The sequence below is a fragment of the Mustela erminea genome, chromosome 4 (genome assembly GCF_009829155.1).
Source record: "Mustela erminea isolate mMusErm1 chromosome 4, mMusErm1.Pri, whole genome shotgun sequence".
NCBI lineage: Eukaryota > Metazoa > Chordata > Mammalia > Carnivora > Mustelidae > Mustela > Mustela erminea.
In genome coordinates, this window is record NC_045617.1 from 67,386,466 (window position 1) to 67,405,239 (window position 18,774).

The 18,774-nt window shown below is 38.6% G+C and overlaps 1 long non-coding RNA gene across 1 annotated transcript in view; it reads left to right on the forward strand.

Moving 5' to 3' along the window:
* LOC116588436 overlaps window positions 1-10,480 on the forward strand; it is a 42,226-nt gene extending 31,746 nt beyond the window's left edge. The window contains exon 3 of the long non-coding RNA XR_004284941.1: window positions 9,208-10,480. This is a non-coding gene — a long non-coding RNA (uncharacterized LOC116588436). The remainder of the gene's footprint in view (window positions 1-9,207) is intronic.
* The last annotated feature ends 8,294 nt before the right edge of the window (window positions 10,481-18,774 follow it).

Genomic DNA, 18,774 nt, shown 5'->3' on the forward strand with positions numbered 1-18,774 from the left:
AGAGATTTTAAACCACTGAGCCACCCAGGCGCCCCGAGGTCTTTGTTTTTTAGAGGACTTCAGTGTAACTCTTCACGTATTAATGACAAATAAATCCCAAGAAATGCATTAAGTTCAGAAATGCATTAAGTTCAGAAAGTCAAGAATGAACTTGACGGTGGTTCGTTCTTTTCTTGTTAGGTGTAGGAGCTGTAAAGGCAATAGTTGTGGGTAGAATTCGTGACTCCAGGATCTAAGTTATCTTCAGTTAAGAACCACAGTTACACGGTCCTATTCTATATTAAGTGGAATTAAATTTCAGGTTCAAATTTGTTTTCTTTAAACACACACACACACACACACACAAAACACCCAAAGATTTCTAAACGACCTCACTGGTATATGGCCTGGATGGATGCTGCAAGACCAAAGGATTTTTATCAACGTGGGCCTTGCAGTGTGTGCTCAGGACTGGGTCACCTGCAGGGCAACCCCACCAGGTCTCAGATTTGGTGACCTTCCCGGAACCTGGCGGGGAAGGTGTGACTGGAGAGTGAGCGGGAATGTCCTCGGACTGGCCTGGAGGCAGCAGCCCGAACTACGGAGCCTGAGCCGGGACAGGGAACTTGGGCTGCCAGGGGTCCCCGCAGGGCGTCTGCAGGTGAAGACGCGCCTTTCCGAGGCCTTGCTTTCCCCTTTGGGTTGGGAGCAGGTGGGAGGATCTTCCTTTCCGCCCCAGGACGGCCCGGGGTCAGAGGGACTGTCCTCCGTTGCACAGCCCAGTTAATTTGTCAAGGTACCGCATCCGATAAATAGCTGTCTCCCTAGACCTTTATAGTGACTAATCCAAATAAATCGTAGTCACTTTTACTGAGCACGTCGGGGGGCAGCCGGGCTTTAATGGCTGTGCCTCCCAGACCTCCGGGGTAGTCTCACCCCGGCCTCCGCGCGCACCCCCGCGCGCCTGTCCGGGAGCCTCAGCCTGCGTCTCCCGCCACCGCGCGGGATGGTAGCCCAAGCTGGTGCGATCCGCCGGCTGGCTTGTCCTCTGCGCTCCTAGGGGGAAAAGCGAGGGAAAGCCTCTCTTTTTTTGTGGCCATGTCTGGAATTTGACCGTCTTGTGTTGGTGGGGAGATGTCTCCTCTGGGCTATTGTTTGCTCCCTACCTTTCCATCCCCTTGTCCTGCTGTCCTAAGCCTCGGAAATTCGAAATATCATCTGTGTCCCTCTTGAAGCCTTTGGGCGAATCCATCGGATCTTACCAATTTCCTGTGGGACCTTTAAAGCTTTGATCCCCAAACTTAGAGCTTCATCTTCCCCACTTCCATCCTTCCCCTCTGGGGTCCCTCTGGATGGCTGCTCAAAATACCTGCTGGCGCCAGAGGAAATTCACTTGTAACAGATACCAGCGGGGGTAAAACCAACACTCTGCTTCCAGGGTCATTTTCCTGCCCAGCTTCTGCCCCATCAACTTGTCGCTTAGCGAGCCCTAACACCGGGAATTACTGTGAATCCTGAGCGCCGAGCTGGGCGATTTGGAACCACTTTAATAGCCCCGATGATTGCTATTTTACATGTTGCTTCCCCCGCTCTGCCCTCCTCTGCTGTGTGCACAGGCCTCGGTGAGACAATTAACCCGAGGCCAAGATTGGTCCGCAGGTAGCTTTTGTAATAAGAATCTAGCGGGTCTTCAAGCAAAACGTAAAATACCTACAGTAAAACCCAACTATTTCACTTGCCTCCGAAACCACTACTAAAGTAAGAAATTAAAAATATATATATATTCTGAAGAAAGCAGCAAAGTTTTGCTTTGGTGAGTTAGATGAACTAGCAAGGTTGAACAGGCAACATAATTTTGCAATGGACTTATTTGCAAATATCAGTTACATTTCATATGTAAGATGAGACCTCATAAAGAATCCGTGTTATATGAATGTAGATGGCCCGGATGTTGAGAGAAACGATAAATGGAAGGGAAGACGAACTTTCTCTTCCTAAGAGTTTGTAAGAAGGTTTAATGGGTTTTATTTGTACAAATAAAATATATTAGAACATTTCTTTTCACAAAAGCAAAACCAATTAGTCCAGTAATAAAATATTTTTGACTGTTAAAGAATTTTTTTTTCCCAAAATTTTATTGAAATTCAAGTTAGTTCACATATAACGTAGTATTAGTTTCAGGGGTAGAATTTAATGATTCATCAGTTGCAAATAACACCCAGTGCTTGTTCCATCAAGTGCCCTTCTCTATGCCCATCACCCTGTTACCCCATGCCCCCACCCACTACCCCTCCAGCAGCCCTCAGTTTGTTCCCTATATTTCAGAGTTTCTCATGGTTTGCCTTAATGAATTTTCTTATGGAACTTTGTCTATCCCATCCTTTTCAAATTTCACTCTTTACAAATTATTTGGCATGAATACGACTATTGGGCAAAGCTCTTAAGCATTATAAAATGCTGAAAAGAAAGTATATGCTTTTTAAAAATATTTCTAAACATTAAAATTTGTTAGAGAGATAGTGGCTACTTTCAAGTAGCCACTACCTGAAAATTTGCCTGAAAATTATCTTTCAAAAGGGAAGATTTAGCTCTGGAGTTGCTCTCTGCTTTGGCCCTGCCTTTGTGCTGCTGACCAGAGCATTAAATGCTTACAGAACTCAGTTTGGTTGACAGCCAGAGAGAAAGTCTGTCTTACTCCAACTTCCCTGTCACCTAGGCTATCTTGAGATGAACTCAGCTGGCTCGAGGTGTAATTTTCAGTCAAGATCCATGACTCTACGTTTTTCTACTGTGGTATCACTCTTATGGTCATGGACTTTTGGACTCTGTGAAGTAGAGTTCCCCATTTTGTAAATCACTTATGGAGAGCTTGCCTGATTTTCAGTCAGAGATGGAGTTTAAACAGTGGTTGAAGATAAGGTACAGATATATGCTAAGAGTTAGTAACATCTTCCTGTGGGAAAATTTTGCCATATTTCAGATTTGGAGCTCTTTGTGGAGCCAAGTGTGACATACAATTTGTTACATGAGATATTTCTTGTTTATAAAATTTTCCGGTTTCTTTTTCTGCCAAAAAGAAATGGTAGAAAATATCTGCAAATAAAAATTGTAACTTAAAGACAGCATCTTCTGGGTCCTAGGAAAGCTAGCATGATTTTAAGGAGAATACCAAGGAAAATATATGAAATACTCCACAAATTAGAGGTAAATGCCAATGCTATTGCTGTTTCTTGAACCTTTCAGAGAGCAAGGAGCAGGCACTGGGGCAAGAGGGAGTTTCTCAGGATTCTCAAATTAAATTTCCGAGTTGTCCATTATGGAATTTATTTCATAATTAAAGTGTGCAAGCTCAGTTAACTAATCGAATTCTTGATTCTCATGCCAGAGTATTTGGTGGGTGACAGAGCATAACAGTGTTGTTTTATTATTATTAACCTGAAAATAAGTCATTTTTTGACAACACCCAAGGTAACTGATTAGCTTCAGGTCAAAGTTGAGAAGCATGAAAACAAAGCTTTATTTGAGTAAATCAAATTATTGTAGTATTAGGACAGAAAAATGGCAACAAAGGAATGGAGAACAAAAGATTAAGATAAAAACAGTAATGCCAATTGTAATAATTGTATCACTTTGGATTTTCCACCTTTGACATACTTTTGAAAAATGATGCTGTCTTTTGTAACTTTCTCAGGTTAAAAAGCCCTTAAAATATGGACGCCTGGGTGGCTCAGTTGGTTAAGCAGCTGCCTTCGGCTCAGGTCATGATCCCAGGGTCCTGGGATTGAGTCCCACATTGGGCTCCTTGCTCAGCAGGGAGCCTGCTTCTCCCTCTGCCTCTGCCTGCCTCTCTGTCTGCCTGTGCTCACTCTCTCTGACAAATAAATAAATAAGATCTTTAAAAAAAAAAAGCCCCTAAAATAGTTTAAAATATAAGAATTACATTACCAAAAAAAGTAGCACTGACAGCAACTTTCTAGTGAATTTAATTTGGGTAGAAAAACTAAATAATTGTGCTTCCAAATAAATCTAAGTCCAGATAATTTTTCGAACCTCCCTCCGCTTTTTGAAAAACAGGTCTATTGAGATCTAATTCACATACCATACAGTTCACTCATTTAGAATATACAATTCAAGGTATTTTAGTGTATTCACAGGATTGTGCCAATATAACTGCAATCTAACCTAAAATATTTTCATCTCCTCCTCCACCACAGAGACTGCCCCCACCACCCCAAAGCTCCCAGTAGCAGTCATTCCCATTCTCTCCTTTCCAAACCAACAAACTTTGTATTTATAGATTTGCCTATACTGGACATTTCAGATAAGTAGATTCATATACTATGAAGTCTTCTGTAATGGGCGGCTTTTACTTAGCATGATGTCTTTGAAGTTTATACACATTGTAACATGGATCAGAAGTTCACTCCTTTTTGAAGCTGAACAGTTTGCCATTGCATAGATGCACCACACTTGATTTATCCGTTTATAGTTGACGCTCATTTAGGTTGTTTCCCTTTTTTGGACTTTATAAATATTGCTATGGACCCCTTGGTACAAGTATTTTATGCTCAATGCTCGCTTTGCTTGCATAGATGAAGCCAAACTTTGCTTGACATGTTTGTCCTTGTGTGAAAATTCACTCTTCACCTTGAAGAAAATAAAATTCTAACTGAAAGTTTTCTGCTCATTGTGAACTGTTTTCCCTGAACTGTGCACTCACTTCATCTCTAAGCAGCACTGTAGGAGTAAAGAGTAATTTCGTTTTTCTCCTCATGTGAACCAATTAGAAGAAAAGGAGCTGGAAAACAGGAGAAAATGGTTGTAATTGTAGATAGGCAAATTAATAGTTAGCCAACTTAATCTATAATAAATAATCTATATTCAAGTGCAGTATTAGGACTTATAGACTTTGGATCTGGAGCAAGTTGGATTATATTTTTTCTTTTTTTGTTGATTCTGCTAACTCTAAATTCTTGGATGCTTGCTTGCTATTGTAATTCCTACATTCCCCAGAATATTCATCTTACACATTACAAAGTTCTCTCTTCCATTTGGTAAGCAGTGCTTCTTTAGACTTTTTTTGGTTCGGTTCCCTCCGTAGGCATTTGATTTCTGTAACTGCAGGCTCATTTGCGTTTTTTAAGGCGTAGGTAGAACACTTTTACTGTTCTGCCGGGCAGGTGTGATGAACCTGGCTCCAACTGTATTTTAAAACATTTATTGTTTCCAAAGTAGAACTCTAAGGAGAGCAGATGGTATGACAGTAGAGAAAACGGACAGCTGTTAGCTCTTGAAATGTTCTCTGCAAAAAAGGGTCATACATCCACTGGAACAGATATTGATTGATTACCTGTCAACAGTGCTGGTATTTTGATGTTGATGAGTTTCTTCTCTCTCTCTCTCTCTCTCTCTCTCTCTCTCTCTCTCTGTGTGTGTTAATGTAGCTAAGAATTTACATTCTCTCCATTAAAATACTGCTCAAGCCTGAGCCACTTTTGAATTGTGGCATCATTTGAGAGAGATTGAACTTGTGTAATGTATTTAAATAAAATTTCCAAGCATAAGTATAAATATCTTTTTGCTTTAGGATATTATTTATTATGTAGATTTACTCTATAGTCTCACCTAGCACCTCCTAAAATTCCTGAGACTTTGGAACCCACCAGTTACATGGAAAATAATCTGTAGTACACACTTTACTGTCTTTGAGATTCAGTCATTTCTGTTGAGATACCTTATAACTAACCTAGTTCCAACTGATTAAGGTTTACATTGTACAGAGTGAATTACAGAGCCAGTGGTTATTACTACATAGATACTAATAGCGAATAATCATAGAAAATTCAGAAAAAGAAAGTCCACTTCGGCAGCACCAGCATCACCTTTGTAAAAATCTCAACGTGTATGTTTCAAAGGAAATAAAGTAGAGCTCATTCAAGTTGCAAGAGGGAATTTTAAAGAGACAGATTCCAGTTACTGAGGCTCAGCTATGGCAGTAGGGTTAAAAAATCATAATCCCCATAAAAATACCATTGACTCTTTTATAACCTCAGCAGCCCCAATCCAAGATTACACTTTATTTGAAAGAAAATAACCGATTTTCCTGAGCTGTGTGAGGTTTAGAGTTAATGCGATGAGAATCAACAGGACTTCAGGGCTTTCCAATTCCCTTTCTCTTCTGCATCATTTTGATTAAATGCATCTATGTTTGAAACCCACACACAAGCTCTATCCTTTACCTTGAAGACCCTTTTAAAAAAATGAGTGTAGCCAAGAAGTGGCTTTGGAATTAGGTGAGGTTAGTGATCTGAGAATGGGGTTCTAGACTTGGCAGCATGAACCCCTGAGGTATGGAGTCCCTATGAAGATACTCCACTCAGTTGACATCCCATTGGCCAAAGCTTTGGACTCCCTTTTCTTGCTTTAGCACTTCCAAAGAGATCCTGCCAAGTGAATGGAGTTCATTCTCCCCTGAACTCTGGAAATGCTTCCTTCCATGTGTGTTCCTACACGGGACAAAAAAATATTTGGGTGCTCAATACTGTAGGAGGGTACTTCAGGGCAATGGAGAACAATTAAACTATTTGATGTGCTTACAGGTCCTAAGCATAGCATTCTTTTTTTTTTTTTTTGGGGTAAGATTTTATTTATTTATCAGAGAGAGAGAGACAGGGAGAGAGAGAGCACAAGCAGGCAGAGTGACAGGCAGAAGCAGAGAGAGAAGCAGGCTCCCCACTGAGCAAGGACCACTGTTGTGGGACTCATCCCAGGACCCTGGGATCATGACCTGAGCCAAAGGCAGCCGATTGACTGACTGAGCCATCCAGGCATTCCTAGGCATAGGATTCTTCATTGCAGAATGATTCTCTGAAATTTTTCTTTGCAACAAAAGAAATGAGACCTGACTTCCTTTCATGGGAATATGCAAGCTTAGACCTTCTTATAGCTAAACATGTGTATCTTCTTAATTATACAGAGAGTTTTAACTCCATGTCGCTTCCCTATTGCAAGACAAGTGGCCTCCTGACAAGCTGTCCTCAGAATAGGATACAGTAATTAATCTTACAGATATATTGACATGAGTAGCACACAGTCACCCACCAAAACCATTGTATGGAATGTGCACTGGCTTCCAATTAAACTTAAAAAATCACCTGGGTGGCTCAGGTGGTTAAGTGTCTGCCTTCATATCAGGTCATGATCTTGGGGTTCTGGGATCGAGCCCCCTGTCTGACTCCCTGCTCAGTAGGGAGTGTGCTTTGCCCTCTCCCTCTGTGCTCTATCTAGCTCTTGCTCTCTCCCAAGTAAATAAATAAAAATAAATAAACTTATAAGATACAAAAACAGGTGAATTAATGAGAGTAATTGATGCAATAAATACAGCATAAAATCAGATACCTTTTGTCTATAGGAGAGGGAAAGAGAAATTTAGTACAGAGGTTGGCAATCTAGTTATGTCATTTGTATTTCATTCTAAGGGTACTTATCATCTTGTCTTATCTAATTACACTGCAAGAATGTTAGTTACTATTATAATCTGGACAGTTAAAATCTTAGGCTACTTTATATGTTGTCAAAGCTCATGTTCTGCGAACAGGGAATGAGTGGAAAATAAACATGTATCTCACTGGGAATTTCAAATTGTTTTTATAAGTCATTTGGACATTCTCTATTGACAGATGGGAGCTGGATCTTGAAGAAAATACAAAGAAAACTTAAAGCCACTGGCGTAAATACTGATATTTACGTTGTAGGATCCCAAGCTCTTAGAGTTTAAGAACCATGCAAAATATCCTTACTGTAACTTTGAGTTGAAATATCAGAGGTAGAGTGCCATTGCCCAACTAATACCCTTACTGTCCAATAAGTGTCAAAAATTGCTTGAATAATTACCGTGTACCCAGATACATGACTCTGTGCTTGGTGTGTATGTGTGTGTGTGTGTGTGTGTGTGTGTGTGAGAGAGAGAGAGAGAGAGAGAGAAGAAGAGAAGGGGAAATAAAAGAATTTAAACCTACTACTCTCTAGTAACTAACAATACTTGGCACATAAGTGCACAAAAGAAAGATTCTTGTTGAGGATTGTTAGTATGAAATAAAAAAGAAAATTATTAAGGGGTTAATTTTGTAATGGGGGACAGAATAAATTCGGTTTTTACTATAAGTACTACATTCTTTTAGCAGTAATTTATTATACAATATCAACTAGATATAAATTAAATTTTTTTCTTCTGAGGGATGGGAGATCTCATACCTTTTGTTTTTATTAATGTCTCTGTGTTCTGGAGCTGGGCCAGAATTGATGGTGTTTAATCAGTCACAAGTCCTTGGGACTTTAGAAACCATGATTTAAATTTACTTCTTTTTTTAAGAGGTGTATTTCATTCATTTTGGGGAAAAAAAATCTAAGTGCAGAAAGCACAAAGCAAAGAATAATCACAAGCATGATTCAGTTCTGAATAAATTTTATAATAAGGTTATCTTTGTTAAAGATGATTGATTGTTCAGTATCCAGTTGAGCATTTATCTCTCCCTACATATTACACATAGGATGGGAAGAGTCACATCTCATTGGCAGAATAGGTATGCAAATGAATGCCTCTTAAAGCTTCTTCTACTTTGCCTGGATAGGATTGGCATTATAACAAATAGAACAAACATTTGCTCTTTTTACTCTGCACGTTTTAAGCCGAGGGGAATATATTTAGTCAGTGGTAAGAGCTATTCGTTGTTTTATTTTAGAGGAAAGGAACATTTAAAGAACTTTCTGTGTTCCTTTTGGTTATAAGATTTTTGAAATATGTATTAAAGTAAGAGACAATAAATTATTGTTGCTTATAGTTCTTTCTTATTAAGGCAAAGAACAGCTAAAAGCTAAGGAATTATTTGTTTGGTCTAACTGGGTCTTTCGGTGAAATAAAAAATGTTGCCCTCAAAAAACATGATTCTTTTTTTTATCCACGTAATCCAAACCTTCCAGCATAAACCTGACCTATATTATCACCTAAAGCTTAAGGGAAGAAACATGCACCATGACTTTTAGTTTAAAATAAATACTCACCATTGTGCATGCTTTTATAAATTATTCAAGTCAGAAGTTCAAAAATCTGGCTATGTACTACTGAATGTTAACTGAGCATTTCAGATTAGCTTGTAGTTAATATTTGCAAAAACTTCTAATAATTATCAAGATGGCTTTTATTTGTTTTTTCTTTCCACTGGCCCATAGGATATACCAAAAGAAAACAGACCAGCCTCTTTCCTGATAAGAAAAGTAACCAAGAAGACCATCCGCAAAACCAGGTTGTGAGGATTTCTTTCTTTTTTTTTTTTTTTTTGTCATGCGTCAAAATATGTTCATATACATTGTCTTGGGCTGATGAGATAGGTTATCTCTTATGGAAATTCAAAGATGTTTATACAAAAACAGTGAACATATGCATTAGTTTCTTTATCTTTGGAAAAGAAAGAAACTAGTGAAAATGGAAATTCCAGAAATGTCTGCTTCTGAGAATGAGATCCGTTTCAATTTTTCCAGCGCATAACAAAACACTTAAAAAACTTAAGCCTTTAACTTCACATACCAGGCTTGAGAAAATTCACAAGAGCAACCTGGATTTAGGGGGTTTAGACCAAGCCTTTGAAGTGTCTTAAATCTCCTTGAGACCTAAAACACTGTTTATAACCAACAGTTGCTTTGTAAAAACAATGTTGATGAGATGTTTTTTAATTTCATTGTTAAATTTTTATAAGAATATGTGGGTTGGGAAAAGGGAGCATCAGTATTACAAGATGATTTCATAAATTTGATTTATTGAATCTCAGAAATGGGGAACAGGATGCTTAGCAGGAAAGGGATTTATCAGTAGCTTTGTGTCCAGGAAGCAAATGAAAATATGGGTAGCTGTATTAACTACAGGTAGACCTAATAATTTCTGAATGTTAGTATAAGACAGGTAACACAGAATCTTTAATGGGTTTTTTTCTGTGGGTCTCTTTTGTTATTGTCACGGAACCCAGTATTTTTGGTGAACATGACCTAGACTCTATGGAAAATACTCTATCCACTGATATATGTTTGGCCACAACATTTTGTTTTTAAAGCAAAATGTAAATTTTATTTAAAAGAGAATCTGTGAAGAAAACTAGTTTGGGAATGAAGTCTGTATTAGTATTTGGAACTGCTGACAGAGAGAGTTTTTTTCCTGAGAAAAACATTTCACTATCTTGCTGTGCTGTATATGTATTTTTCACATTTGTTTTGTAACTCACTTGTTCCTGGTTATGTGTTTCTGTAACATAGTCACTTTCTGGTAAAGAGAAGGCCACAGAATGGAAGGAGATGCAATAAAGTCATCCCCTTCCAAAATGTTGATTTCTTTTTTCTCAGCTATTAATTAGTCTGTTGGTCACTTTTTTCATAAAGTAACATCTCCTAGAAAACCATGGACAGAAATTTATGCCACTGCTGAATCCCAAATAAATAAAAAAGGTTATAATTAATTTCATATTAATTTAGATCAGTAAGAGGTCCGGTAAAGAAGACAGTTCAAAATACTTAGCATTTGATGTATCATATTATTAACATATGCTGCATTCTATTAGCATATAATGCATCGATACATTTATTACCATTTTCCATGAGTTATATTTATTTGTTTTTGTTCCAATCACATATGCCCTGTAGACTTTTCAGAGTTGGTTGCAGTGAGCCTCCGCCTTTCCCCATCTTTCTTGATTCATTTTTCAGACTAACAACTTGATATTCTCCAATATCCTGTCCTTTTGGCTAAAGCACATCAATCCTGATATAATGAATATATTTTTCCCTATTTTGACTTTAGATCTCTAAAGCTTTATTATTACAGCATAATAATCTTAGATTTCTTAGCATTTTGAAAAAATCCCATCATACAATCAATGAGTGGCTTGAGGAAAGCTGTTATTTTGCAGGGAGGGTTGCTTTGCCCTTTTGTTTTATTTTGATCCTCACCACTGTACTCTTGAGAAATTTGGTGTATTTGTGCATATGTTGGAGAAAGTGAATTGCAATGAATCTTATCGTAAGAATTGCATTTATACTTTTTTTTTTTTTTTTTTTAAAGAATCAGTATTTCTTAAATGAATATAGGAACTAAAAAGACAGGCTACCAAAAAGTGCATTTGGTAATGATGTCATTTTTCTCAAGAAGTTGCTGCTAGGGCAGCCTTCCCATCCATCTTATACATGAGATTACTCGTCCAAATTCTCATGGTAACATGGCAACACTAGCTTCAAGAGGTCTTTTTCCAGGATCACAGGCATATAAAACATTTGCTGCCGAGTCTGGCCTGCAGGCCTACACAATAGTTAAGAGACAGAATTAGTGTCTGCAGTTACAAAACAGGAGTCTTCACACAAACATTCAGATATTTAGGTTGCCTTGAAAATAACCTTGAGAACGACAGGGTTCTTTTCATAAAGCAACAGGTGAACTGGAATAATGATGGCTCATTTTATGCTGTTCTCCACTCACCTCTTATGAACCACTGGGCCCTGCAAACCTTGGAGTATGCGCCTTCTGAGTCCTAGACAAAAATTATGAAACCACGAGGGAGGGATTCCTCACTGATAATGATTACAATCGCCAAACATCATTTCTCAGAATGCCTCAGTTTTCTTCCTTGTACCTTTAAGTCATTTGGGAATCACCACTGAAGAATGGAAAAAGCAAATGGGCCTAAACCACAGCTTGAAACACTTCGAGTCAGACTGATTAGGAAACACAGCTTGAGAATGTGGGTTTGTTGGGTTTAGACCATGCAGATGGTCAGGGAAGACAAAGCAGCAGAAGTAATAACACTGTGCATTGGACTTTCTCAAGACCAATTTTAGACAGCTGGAAAAGGTGACACAGACTTCTAAGTGTCTTTTTTCCCCGGACTCCTACTAAATATGCCATATTTGTTCATCCATAAGGTTATTAATAAATATCCACTTTTGGTGGAACCCTGAAACAAAGCACCTCATGCGGAAAATGCGTTGTTACATCTTGGCCTTTGGGTTCAAACAGGATGTTTTGGTTGTGATGTCATTCCCAGACTATCCCCTTCTGAAAGCCAATGATCAAGATTGTTAGAGGTATTTACTCAAGTGCATCTCACTTAACCTTTCCAAGATGGGCATGGATTCCAATATGAATGCTGGCATCATAATTAAGGATAAGTGTCAGAATGTTTTATTTGGAGACAGAGGAGAGCCATATTGTTTAAATGGAATATCAAATAAGGTACGTTTTTCCCATGCCCTATAACGTTGACACTTATACCTTGAAGACATTAAGCTTGGATTTGTTTTGAAGTTTCATTATCCATTGTCACACAGTCTAAAACTTTTATATGTGCTGCAGTAGAGTCCAAAATGTTTTTGCTCATTTAATATTTTCCCAGAACAACTCTCATATCTTGGCCCTGAATGACCAAATACCTTGCTTGCTGAAGATTCATCTTTGTGGCCACATTATTTGATCCAAACTAGATGATAACCAGTTTTATTTGCAGGAAAACATTAATCTAAACAGAAGTATTCAGAACATGTGTGTAGAATCATGGCTCCTAATACACATCTATTTCATCATTTTCACTTCTCAGCATCTCACTAAGCTGCCTCTAGCACAATTTCTTGTTAATATAAATAGGAGTGTTCTCTTCAGTCCTGCATGTCTGTTTACAGAGGCTGTTGATCAATTGTACTTGGATTTTTAAAATTGTCATGGCTATTAGACTGGAAGTCAATAGTTAAAGCACATCCCGTTAAATTTTTTTTCCTGGTTTTATTCTTAATTTAATAATTGGGAAATAACTGATTCCTAAATAGTGTTTGGCTCAAAAACATACGTCTTTTTTTTTTTTTTTTTTTTGACACAATGCTTTGCTGTGGCTTTTGGCCAACGTTTATGTCTTGCATGTCATTTGTGAATGCTTTCAAATAAAAAATGTGCAGACTTGCATTTATTTTTTGGCCTCATAGACAGCATAAAAGCTGTTTCCATGCTTATTCTAAGCCAGTTCTGTAAAGAGATGTAACGCTACTTAAATTTTAAACAAATCAAGAGTCCCAAACAGGGCTGTGTTATGTTATCACATCTGGTCATTCTTTGCATTAAAAGGATTATTCTCAATATTTTGCAATGTTTGCTGCTTGGATATCCAAAATGTCAACAACAGACCAAGCCCATAACAGATCACTAGGGAGAAGAGACTATGGAGTGTAAAGAATACGATTGAAATATACTCTCATTTCTTAAATTGTTTTTTAAAATTTCAGATTAATGGATTCCTCCAAGAATTAATGAAAAACAGTAGAGAGAGATGCGCATATATTTAAAAAATTTGAATGTACATTGAGGCTCGTCATGCCCCTAGGCTCATAGATCACAGGTTAGAAACCCCTATGTCAAATTTATATGTTTATGTTTTATATCTGATATAGAATACATGTGTATGCATTTATGTGCTATTGAATATACATTTATTTATTATTTTAAAATTTCTTTTAAAATCTCCCCAATTAGGGCACCTGGGTGGTTCAGTTGGTTGAGCGACTGCCTTCGTTCGGCTCAGGTCATGATCGCGGACTTTCAGGATCGAGTCCCGTGTTGGGCTCCCAGCTCCTTGGGGAGTCTGCTTCTCACTCAGATCTTCTCCTCTCTCATGCTCTCTCTCACTAATTCTCTCTCAAATAAATAAATAAAATCTTTAAAAAAAATAAAATCTCCCCAATTAGCTAAAAGCATGGAAAACTTAGTTGTTTCTATCTATGGGAAGTTTAATTCTACAGGATGCAGGTAGATGTGCTAACAATTAGGAAACAATATTTAATGAAATAAAAGCATGTTAAAAATGAGTAATTGACACAAAGGTAATTTATTTAACTGTGGTTGGTGAGACCACCTTACCTCATCCCTTTAACAGTTTTTGATTTCAAATGTTCATGACATGCCAGTTTTCTAGGTAAGTTTGTAAAAGGAAGAATGGATGTTAGTTCCCTTATGTTTTCAGTAACATTCAGTTCAAAATGCTTCCTTGTGATTCCTGCCATGGAGGCAGAAGAAATTTAGAAGCCTATTGTATAATTCCAAAATTATTTAGAATGTGTGATTTAGAGTGTTGTTCTCAGTTTCTAGGTATTTGGGTTTTTTGTAAGTCTTTTGTTGATGATTCTATTTTAATTCCATTTTTATTACAAAACATACTCTGTGTGATTTCAGTCCTTTGGACTTGAGTATAAATTGTTTTGGTATGACCCATTTTGGTGACTGTTTCAGGTGCACTTGAAAAATGGCATTTTACCATTGTTATTTATAGTGTCATATATGTCAATTAGGTCAAGTTGGTTGATATATACTTACTAATTTTTGTCTACTCATTCTGTCACTTACCGAGCCTGGAGTGTCTAAATCCCCCAATGTAATTGTCGTACTGGGTTGAATAGTGTTCCCCCTGCCAAATACATGTCTATCCAGAATCTGTGAATGTGCCCTTATTTAAAAATAGGGTCTCTAGGTGTGATCAAGTTAAATAAGGTCATACTGGGTAAGGGTGGGTCCTAATCCAATGACTGATGTCCTTATATAACAAGGGAAGCTTGGACACAGTCACAAAGGGCAACATGTGAAGATAAAAGCGGAGTTTGGGGTTATGAAGCCACACAACAGGGAATGCCCAAAGATTAGCAGTAATTACCAGCAACTTGAAGTAGCAAGAAAGGATCTTCCCCTAGTGTCTTCAGAGAGAATATGGCCTTGCCAACACCTTGATTTCAGACTTTTAAGCTTCAGAACTATAGGCAATCAATTTCTGATGCTTTAAGTAAAAAAAAAAAAAAAAAATGGATGTTAGGATGCTATAAGCGTTGTCAGATTTCTCTGAGATACTTCAAAATTTTTAAAAAGCAAACATGTTCCATCATTTTGCTATTAACAATCAAAACCACAGTCAGATGCTTTAGCTAGCACAGTCTTACTAATATTTGTTTGTATTGTATGTATGAATGGGGTTATCTGTGAAGATTTTCAACCAGATATTGGTCTGTTGCACTCCACTATCGGGTCAAGTTCAAACAGAAGTAAGAACACAAAGATGAAAACTCACCCAAATCTCCACCTAGGTCATTATTGATTAATTAGTGATTGACTCTTATGCCAAATGCCAGGCTGTGCCCTGTACCTTTTGAGGATTCAAAACCAGAATAAAAGCAGCCCCCTTCTTGAGGTGCTTCTAGCATGGTATGGGAGAGACATCTGTAGCCAGAGATCTCCTAACACAGGCGATCAGTAGTCTATTCATGAAAATGTATGTGATATTTCAGGAATGCTTCCCAATTAATGTTTCCTTATCCGCTAGCCAATGTTTCTCTTCCTGCTCCTCACGCATCTTCATGGTTTAGGAAAGAGGCCAAAGCTACTCCAAAGGAGGTAAAGTTTAGATTGCAGCAAGAGGGGAAAGTTGACACCTTCCATTTTTGGAAGGTAAAAGGAGGAGAGAATAAAGGGTACAAGATGGAACACCTGTGTCCCAGCTTCCTGGAGTAGAAGTTCCAAGACCAGAGACAGCTGATCACAAAGGGCTGTGCGGGTTCTGGCTTCCACCCAGGGAGAAGTGCTGAGTGCTCTTCGGGGGGGAGGGGCAGAGTAGGAAGACGGTGCACCCCACTGAGGCATGAAGTCACAGAGGATGGATGAGTTGTGCCCGGGGAACATGGGGGTACAAACACAAAGGTGCCTGGCACAGATGCAAGACAGCCTCTTCCCCACCCAAAGCAAACCCCAAACCTAGGAGCTCTCAGCCAGTCACCTGTGGATATGGCGCCCTCTGGAGGATAAGAGAAGAGGGGTAGCATCAGCAGAGACTCGCCTTGGCTGGAAGACCCAAAATAAAAATCATGGACACCAGGGTATTTATGTAAAAAAGACTTACTTAAACTGGAAGACAAAGAGAAGCTGTGAATTTTCAAGTTAGAACCGCTCCCCTATTCCTCCTTCCAACATCTCACTCACAGTGTGGGAGTATATCAGGAGAAATTGAACCCACGAATCCTTACCTCTGATGTGAAGAGACCACATTTTCTTCTCAAGTGTTTGTATATCAGCTGGGAGGGAAAAGACAGTGGAAGTATTGTCCTATATGTTTTCATTTTCCCCCACTTGTCCCTTCAGGCAAAAGCTTAAACAAAACCGAGTATATCCAGGTGTACTATGTCCCTGAAATAGTATTTCTAACTGTGCTTTTTCTAAGGATGTATTTAAAAAGGGTACACCTGATTTCTTGAAGTTTTGTATTTTGTTACTCGAATCATGCATCTAGGTCTCATTAAGGCCTAAGTGCCATTTCTCTCTGCCATTATTTACCTCTTTTGATGATTTGATGGCTCCTGTTACAATAAAGCAAAAGAAAAGATCTGATTTGTAGTATAATTGATTGCTACTACATGAAGAGTCAGCATGGAATATTCTAGAGCACCAATCTTGGCAGGACAGATTTAGGGCAGGATTCGGCACCAGATAAATTTGGGCTTCTTGGGGGCACCAGCTAAGCAGGGCACCAAAAGAAGTAGGCAAAGGGGGAAGGAAATAGGTAATACAGGATCAGAAGTCTAACAAGAAAACTATTTTAGTTGCACCATATTGCAACTCTTGTATAGCTTGAAAGATGAAACCATCTTTAGAGTTTAACTTTATTTTAAGTTATACATGAAAGACATCCAGCTCTTTTTAGTGCTTATGTCTAATGCAAGTATTACCTGGCCCTGTGAAGAATAACTTTTTTTTTTAAAGTAACAATAAGACAAGGATACTTTCCCAGCTAATTTTAAGAGGACATTCTTGGATTTTTATTAGGTAAAATGAGAAGAAAAAACATAAAGTTTAGTCTGTCCCTCAGGAAAGTGATGTGTGAAGGGCAGGAAAGAATCAGGAGTTACTCTCTTGCAGGCTTCTACAGTAATCTTCCTTTTCTCCTTGTGAAGGGCTACTAAACCATATTTAAGTTACATCACTGAGTTTCCCAAAAGACACGTGCTTTGAGTGAGTGTGCTTGTTTTGAAAGTATGTTTATGGGGGGAGGGAGGTGGTGGAGGGCAAAGGAAAGCAAGGTGAGACCCAACCTCTCAGACTAAAGTGACAGGAAAAAAAATAGGTATGAGGCAAGTAAGTTTCAGATTATGGAACAGGGTTGTGGAGAATCACAATGCCTCCAACACCCCCAACTACAGCCAAAGGCGTAGAGTCACTACATCTTGCTATGGAGAAGAGCAGGTTCCAGATCTGGTATGTGACCAGGATGTTGATGACTCACATTTCTTTCTTTCAGGAGACTGGGTCTTCTTTTCCCTCACAGTAGGGGTCAGAACACATAGACACTTGTCTCGTGTAATTCTTTCTCTTCTTTTGAAAAAGTTATACAGATTTAAAGATAGGTATGTATAAAATAGACAAGAGTCTATCATCTGTCATCTGTCGATTGATCCATCATCTTTATTCCTCTATCTCTTCCTATTTCTGACTACATCTCTTCCTTCTCACCTGAGTATGTATGGTTTTCCACTGCCTAGTAAGGTGCTTTGCGCAGAGTAACACCCAACCAATGCTATATCGACTGTCTGAGATACCTGAAAATTACCCGCAAAAGTTTGTTACTCTCTTTTTAAGGGTAATATTATGAAAACATAAAATGTACAAAGTCACTTCGAGACAGCTAGTGGGTTAGTTGTTGGTAATGCTAGGATGACATTTAAGTGCTTCCTGGGCTGAGTGACACACCAAGTACTCCACATAAGTCATGTCCCCTGATCCTCAGAGGCCTGAGAATATTAGCAAGTATTGGGCCTTTCCATGTGGTAAGCTCCGTACTAAACACCTTGACAGCATGTACCATTTAATTTATTTTTCAGAAAACTCTTAGAAAATAGGAACTACTACAAAGTCTACCTTAAACTGAGAAAATGGAGGCTTAGGAAGGTGAAGTGATTAGCTTCAAGCCACATTGCTAGTCAGCGGTGGCCCAGGGATTCCAGAGGGAAGTCTAGTCTTCACCACATGTTACCTTTTCCATTTTGCAGAGGAATTAGTTGAGGTTTTTTTTTTAGAGGTAAGTCAAATCGATGTCACTCTTCTAATCAATAACCTCCAGTAACTCACTATTTCAATTAATAAAAATCCATAGCCCGTATCATCACACAGAAGTTCTCTATTACTCTGATATCACCTCCTACTCCTTGCTGTTTCTCCACTGGCTCTAGCTGAATCTCTGATGGTCCTTCATCACTCCAGACAAGACCCCCCCTGACTAAGGAAGGGCCTTTGCACTCGCTGTTTCCTCTGTTGGGAATACTTCTTCCCAGGTAATCACATGGTTCATGTGATTATCACCTGGTTCTCTCACCTCCTTAGGGCTAGTCAAGGATCACAGTGTCAGGTGATTCCTGATTATTCCCTTCCAAGTTGTCACCTTTCCCCTGCCCCCATTCTCAGAACTCCCCACCTTTCTTCCCTCAGGCTTTATATTTCTTCTTGGATATCTGTGTATATTATTAGACTCGTCTATTTTTAAAAAAAATTTAATTTAATTTAATTTTTAATTTTTATTTCTTTTCAGCATAACAGTATTCATTGTTTTTGCATCACACCCAGTGCTCCATGCAATCCGTGCCCTCCTTAATACCCACCACCTGCCTCCCTCAACCTCCCCCCCCCCTTCAAACCCCTCAGATTGTTTTTCAGAGTCCATAGTCTCTCATGGTTCATCTCCACTCCCAATT